Source organism: Tenrec ecaudatus, chromosome 16 (assembly GCF_050624435.1).
Source record: "Tenrec ecaudatus isolate mTenEca1 chromosome 16, mTenEca1.hap1, whole genome shotgun sequence".
Lineage (NCBI taxonomy): Eukaryota > Metazoa > Chordata > Mammalia > Afrosoricida > Tenrecidae > Tenrec > Tenrec ecaudatus.
Window position 1 is genome coordinate 73,747,387 of NC_134545.1, and position 7,045 is coordinate 73,754,431.

Below are 7,045 nucleotides of genomic sequence, written 5' to 3' on the forward strand. Positions count from 1 at the left end.
AAATTGTGGTCTTAAAGACATTAAATCTAGCAGCAGAGCACAAGGTTCACAATGTCAGTGTTCAGCATGAATCATTGAATGAACTGGAGTTCTCCTTCTCACCTATTTTGTAGTTGCTTATCTGCTGGAGGCACAGAAAAATGATCTGGTAAGGAACTGGATGCAGGAGAGGTCAAATGAGCACCTACCACAGTACAATGAGATAAGGGACTTAGTGTGGTAAAAAATGAAGAAATAGAAGTCTTTCACCAAGATTCTATCTGTGATAAGAGTTTACAAGAAGGAAGGAATCTCAAGATGAACTCAAGAATTATTCATGGGCCACATACAGATTTCTTTTGAGACTTTTATGCATTTCCTGTCTATTGTTGTATAATAGGGTTAAATACAAGGTGTGTTCCTTCTTATTGGTATTTAGGGATCCTTGAGTCGGACAGCTCTATATTCCAGAGCTGTTTTAACTTGAGATCAGGGGCTCCAGCACCCTTTTCTCTGTTGCCCATTATCTTAGCCATATCTCTTCTCTTCCCCACAGAATTTCTCCCCTTTAAATGTGTTAAGTGAATATAAAGGAATTCCTATTTACTGAAGAGTGAAAACTCAGCTCAGGTTTAAGTGACATCTCCAGACATTTCATTAGGTAAGTATATTTAAATAGATTTTTTTGTCAAATCATTTCTTTAAACAAAAGCAAAACAAGTGACATAGTTGGGCAATTAATTAAACATGTATGCTAAATATTTATTGGTTTGTGTGTGTGTGTGTATGTGTATGCTCACATGGCATATGTGCAAATGGGTTTGACACATTGGAGGAATGTATGGATTGTGATAAGAGATTAAAGAGCCCCCAATAAAAGTTTTTTGTTTGTTTGTTTGAAAAATGAATACAGTGAATGGGCAATGGCTTGCGTTGGTTAGATCAGTTTCAACCTTTTACCAAATTACCTGGCTGTTTCTGATTAATGATGAATGATCAATCACTCCTCAAGATGATAGAAACTGAAATATCTCTGTGGTTTAATGATCCTATTTATTTCCCTTTACACCTATTCACCTATTATTTCTCCTTCAATGTATTTAGTTTTCTCTTTGGGCCATGAGGTGTTATGAGAAATAAGTAATTTAAAAGAATTCTTGTATTAAAGTAAACTGGGGACCTGAATGCTACAAACAATGGAGTGCTAAGCTACTAGTTGTAAATTGGATGGAACAAACTCACCTGGGGCATTTCAGAAGGCAAACTTGGTTATCTGTGTCAAAAGGTCACAGTCTCTTAAAACCTATGACACAGATACATGGTGTCCTAATGAGTCAGAATTGACTCATCATCTGGTAACAGCTATGAATGAATGTACCTTTCCCTTACTAAAAATTAAATTACTTCTGTCACATTTCTATGTAAATTTTGCAAAAACCACACAAAAGTTTTAAGACTTAGATCTTTATCTATAGTGAGAATGTGAATGTTGAAGAAATTATATCTTCTTGAGGTCTTGTTTCAGGTATTTATTAATTTATTTTTTTGCTGTCAAAGGAATTTAATAGTATTTACATAATTAAGGAAAAGGTAATACATTTCCAATTGTTAGCAGTGGATCTCTAATAAAATAGATTTTAAATTCAACATACCATTATTAGTATGCCTAGGCCTTATTGGCCTTAAAACAATATTTATTATAATTATTTAATTATTGCTGTGTAGTTACTTTTTTCTGTTTCTTTGTAAAATCACTTATCAGAATATTTCTACTGATGGAGTACTTTGGATGGGGGAGGGAAATTTCATTTATTTTTGTGTTTATGTTTTAACCCCAAATACTCTTACCATCCTATGAAGTTGTACTCACCACAACCCTGTAGGACAGAGGAGAACTCCCAATAGGTACTCAGGGCTGCAAACCTGTAAGGAAGCAGACTGCTACAACTCTCTCCCTTTAAGAGGGTGAAGGGTTCAAACCAGTGATCTTGTAGGTAGCTGCCAAGTGTGTAACAACTCTGCCAAGAGAGCTCCTTTTTTTCTTAAAAATTTTTAATTTACTTTAAATTACAGTGTTTCTGAAGACAAGCTTAGCCTTATTTCAATACTCCCCCAATGAAAATTTATTTGTAGCTTTTTTGGGTCACACTGGTTTAAGATTATATCCTCGTGTCTTCTAAGTTATGTATAACAAGTATATGGCCTTATGTCTCTGAAATCTGAAATAAGGGTTTAATCTGATTAAAATGAAACACTATTTTTAATAATTAGAATGCTATTCTCATATTATTTTCCCCATATATTTCTTTCTATTTTCTTTTGCAATGACTTCTGTTATAAAATTTGTTTTATGTGCATCTATTCTACTGTTTATCTAATAATAATAAATTGCAATCTCCTTTTTATCATTTTATTGGGGCTACTACAACTCTTATCAGAATCCATGCATATATTAATTGTATAAAGCACATTTGTACATTCATTACCCTCTTCATTTTCAAAACATTTGCTCTCCACGTCAACCTTTGGCATCAGCTCCTCATTTTCCCCCTCGATCCCCTCTCCCCACTTCCTCATGAAGCCTTGACAATTTATAAATTATTATTTTGTCATATCTGACACTGTGTGACGTCTCACTTTACCCACTTTTCTGTTGTCCGTCCCCCAGGGAGGTGGTTATATGTAGATTCTTATAATCGGTTCCCCTTCTCTCCCCTGCCCTCCTTCCACCCTCCCAGTATAGCCATTCTCCCCACTGGTCCCGAAAGGATCATCCATCCTGGATTAATTGTGTTTCCAGTTCCTATCTGTACCTGTGTACATCCTCTAGGCTAGCCAGATTTGAAAGGTAGAATTGGGATCATGATAATGGGTGGGTAGAAAACATTTAGGAACTTAGGAAAGTTGTATGTTTCATCGTTGCTACACTGCACCCTGACTGGCTGGTCTCCTCCCAGTGACCCTTCTGTAAGGGGATATCCAGTTGCCTACAGATGGCCTTTGAGTCTACACTCTGCACTCCCCTTCATTCACAATGATAGGATTTTTTGTTCTTTGATGTTCTTTGATCTCATCCCGTTAGCACCTCGTGATCACACAGGCTGGTGTGCTTGTTCCATGTGGGCTTTGCTGCTTCTGAGTTAGATGACTGCTTCTTTACCTTCAAGCCTTTAAGACCCTAGACGCTATATTTTTTGATAGCCGGGCACCATTAGCTTTCTTCACCACATTTGCTTGTGCTCCTACTTTGTCTTCAGTGATTGTGTCATGGAATGCCAGTTTAATTGAATAAAGTATTCTTGCATTGGGGGAGTACTTGAGGTGGGGTCCAATGTTCATCTGCTACCTCAATACTAAACCTATAAATATATGCACATAAATCTATTGCCCCATCCTCATCTATAAATATATTTACATATGCACATACCTTTATTTAGATCTCTATAAATGTGCTTTGCCTCCTGGTTCTTTCCTCTATTCCTTTTCCTCTCATCGTGTCCCACTATCATGCTCAGGCATCATTTGCGTTACAGTAATTCCTCTCAATTACATTACCCTTGATCATCTCCTACCAGGCCTCATACACCCTCCTCACAACCGATTTGGATGACTTGTTGTTTCCTTGTCCCTGGGTTAGTTAACACCACTTCCTTTCCCCACCCCCACCCCCTACCACCCCTTCTCCCATGTCCACCAGAAATGTCGGTTTCATTGTTTTCTCCTCCAGATTGTTCATCGAGCCTATCTTACTCAGACAGACCTGGGGAGATAATAACACACACAAAAACAAGACAGAGCAAAACTAAGGAACAAAAGAAAACAAAGCAACAACAACAAAAAGTCAATGACAAAACAAAACACAACAAAATAGAAAAGCTTGTAGTTAGTTCAAGGCCTGTTTGATGGCCTTTAGGAGTGTTTTATGGTCAAGACTGATGAATGGCCAAAACCTCCCTGGGGACTTCATTGCTCTGTTCCCCTTGCTGTTCTGTTGCATGTCCTTAGTGTTTTGCCTTGGTGTGATGGAATCAGGGGTAATTCCCTATTTAAAAAAGATGATCTTAAACAGATCAAGAGATTTAGTTAACCACTGATTTTCCTAAAAATAATTTAATTATATCTATAACCTCATCCTAACCTAAATCACAAACAAGCTCTAGTAGCTCTTTTATTTCACTTTTGAATCTAGGAATTTTATTTTTCCCATTATTTATATCATCGTTGTTGAGGTATCCAAAGACCAGACTCATCATTGAGTTTATTCTGACTCCTAGCGACCCTATAGGACAACGTAGAACTACCTCTGTGGGGTTTCTGAGACTGTTGACAGGAATAGAAACCCCCATCTTTTGCCTGTAAAGCTACTGGTGGACTCAAGCTGCAGACCTTGTGGGTCGCAGCTCATTCTGTGATCTTGGTTCAACCATGCTGTGTATTACAGTCATCAGCACCCACGACAACCTTCTCCTTATCATTTCTTCCTACCACTTTCCCACCCCCATTCCCTGCCACAAAAATGCACACATAGCTCTTTTTTCACTATATATTAGTTTGCTTTTCTAGAATTGTTTTTAAACAAAATTAAATCCTATACATTCTCAATATTTCTGGCAGAGCTTGTATGATTAAAATGATGACATTTAATCAAAATAACCTGCAATAGGGCCCAAAACAAACAATGGCAGACGTAAGTCTGGAAAATACTAGTCAAGTGATCTTAAGACATACTAGGATTCAACATACAGTAAATAATGTTAGTGTGTAGCTGTGATAGATTTCATTTGGGAATCATCCATGCGGTAGCTTAAATCAAACACTCATCCCTCCTTAGTGTTAACTAATGTTCTTCTGTGTGAATATACCAGCTGTTTAAATTCACTTTCTGGTGAATATTTAGATTGGGTCATGTGTTTGGTAATTCTAAATATAAGCCCCAATGAACATTTGTTTATGAGCTTTCTGTGAACATACGTTTTAATTTCTCTTGAGGAGCCCTAGAGGCACAGTGGTTACATGCTGGATTGCTAAGCTCCTGGTCAGCAGTTCAAAAACACCAGCCCATCCTCTGGAGAATGAAGAGGCTTTGTATTCCCATGAACCGTTACAGTCTAGGAAACCCACCGGAGCCATTCTACCATGTCCTATAGGGTCGCTATGAGTCAGCATCAACTCGATGGCAGTCAGTTGTTTTTTTCATTTTGTTTTGTTTATTTGTTTCCTTGAGGAGGAACTGTAAAATATTTTAACTTGTTATAATTTACAACTGATTGGACTAGAAAAGAGGTTTCAAGAGCTCCTTGCTTTGTTTTCTTGACAAAGGAGTGACTGAATTTAAAATTTGAATTTGTTTTCTAACAATCAAATATGGATGATTAGAGGAAACAATTTTGCCTTTTGAACAAAAATATTAATTGTATGTCCTACAGTATATCAGGAACTGTCCACTGTCATTTTCTGTATAAGTATTCTGAGACTATAAAAATCTTTTAAAAAGTTATTATTATCTTTACAAATGTACATATGGAAATATATTTATATGAGTGTAGGGAAACAGATCTATGTGCATATATTTATAGGTTTAGTACTGGGGCAACAGATTGTCATTGGGCCTCCACTCATGCACTTACTCAATGCAAGAACACTTGTTCTATTAAATTGGAATTCCAGGATACACACCTTCCCGACACGATTTCTGAAGAAAATTGTGTGCATAAGCAAATGTGGTGAAGAAAGCTGACAGTGCCCAGCTATCAAAAGATATAGCGTCTGGGGTCTTAAAGGCTTGAAGATAAACAGGAGACCATCTAGCTGAGAAGCATCAAAGCCTGCATGGAAGAAGCACACTAGCTTGACTGACCACAAGGTGTAGAAGGGACCAGTTATCAGACATCAAAGAACTAAAAATAATATCAGTGGGTGTCCACCTTCCTGATACGACCACTGAAGACAAATGTGTGCAAAAGCAAATGTGGCGAAGAAAGCTAATGGTGCCCGGCTAAAAAAGATATAGCGTCTATAGTCTTAAAGGCTAGCTGAGAAGCATCAAAGCCCACATGGAAGAAGCAAACTAGCTTGTCTGACCACAAGGTGCAAAAGGGACCAGTTATCAGATATTGATATCAAAGAGCTAAAAATCATATCAAATGGGTGCCCACCTCCCTGATACGATCAATGAAGACAAACGTGTGCATAAGCATATGTGGTGAAGAAAGCTGATGGTGCCCATCTATCAAAAGATATAGCATCTGGAGTCTTAAGGGGACTAAGATAAACAAGTGGCCATCAAACTCAGAAGCAACAAAGCCGACATGGAAGAAACACACCAGCCTGTGTGACCACTAGCTGTTGAAGGGATCAGGTATCAAGCTTAAATGAACAAAAAATAATATCATTGAAAATGTGGGTGAGTGCAGAGTGGAGACTTAAAGCCCAATGGTAGCCAACCAGACACCCCTTACTGAAGGGTTGTGGGGAGGAGATGAACCAGGCAGGGTGCAGGGTAGCAATGATGAAACATATCACTTTCCTCTAGTTCTTAAATACTTCCTCCCTGCCACTATCATGATCCCAATTCCACCTTACAAATCTGGCTATACCAGAGGATGTACATAGGCACAGAAAGCAACTGGAAACACAGGGAATCCAGGACAGATGACTCCTCCAGGACCAGTGGTGAGAGTGGCGATGCCTGGAGGGTGGAGAGAATGTTGGGTAGAAAGGGGGAACTGATTACAAGAATCTGCGTATGGCCTCCTCCCTGGGGGAGGGGCAGCAGAGAAGGGGCGGAGGGAGACGTCGGACAGTGTAATATATGACAAAACAATAATAATTTATGAATGATGAGGGTTTCGTGGGTTAGCAGGGAGTGGGGAGGGAGCGAGAAAATGAGCAGCAGATATTAAGGGTTCAGGCAGAAGGCAGATGTTTTGAGAACGATGATGGCAACAAGTGTTCTTGACATAATGGATGGATGTATGGATTGTGGTAAGAGTTGTACAAGCCCCCAATAAAATGATTTTTAAAAGTTATTATTATCATGCTGTTTTTCAGTGGTAAAAACAACAAC